This window comes from Wasmannia auropunctata, unplaced genomic scaffold (assembly GCF_000956235.1).
Source record: "Wasmannia auropunctata unplaced genomic scaffold, wasmannia.A_1.0 LD336074.1, whole genome shotgun sequence".
Lineage (NCBI taxonomy): Eukaryota > Metazoa > Arthropoda > Insecta > Hymenoptera > Formicidae > Wasmannia > Wasmannia auropunctata.
The window spans coordinates 5,027,847-5,028,431 of record NW_012026816.1 but is presented as its reverse complement, the minus strand read 5'-3'; the positions used below and the strand labels follow the sequence as shown (position 1 = coordinate 5,028,431).

The 585-nt window shown below is 46.5% G+C and overlaps 1 protein-coding gene across 1 annotated transcript in view; it reads left to right on the top strand.

The window, feature by feature from the left end:
• The window catches only part of LOC105449817, a 14,364-nt gene that overhangs the window by 13,246 nt on the left and 533 nt on the right, over nt 1–585 (top strand). The window lies entirely within an intron of this gene.

Here is a 585-nt window from a genome sequence, read left to right as displayed (position 1 = left end):
CATTACTTACAGGATATAATTTGCAATATGCAATCGTCGTCCGTGCGTCGTAAGAACAATGGCTGGCGTTCGTATCTGAGCACGTGTTTTTCACAAGGCTGGCGGTTACGAGACCTTCGGAACCTCTCGTCGTGGTGTAAGTTGATCGGCGATTTCGTCGTTCCCGGTGTACCTCGTCGTGTTTGGCACAGTCGGCTTCTTTCGTCTTCTCACTCCTCAACTCACAACACGTCGTAATCCTTGCGTAGCGTCGTATCCGTCGTTAATCGTCGTGATCGTCGTAATCCTTGCGTAGCGTCGTATCCGTCGTTAATCGTCGTGATCGTCGTTATCCTTGCGTAGCGTCGTATCCGTCGTTAATCGTCGTGATCGTCGTTATCGTCGTAATTATCTCGAAACGTGTGCTTCTAATTACGACAGAACTGGCCACATCCCTATATCACTATATCACGGGCGAGCCCTCAAATTATGTAGGAATCGGAGGAGGGATTATTCAGTGAATTCACAACCGATTCTACATGATAATAAAGAATATATATTGAAAAGAAATATAAGGATCACATGCGTTAGTCCGCATGCTAGCCA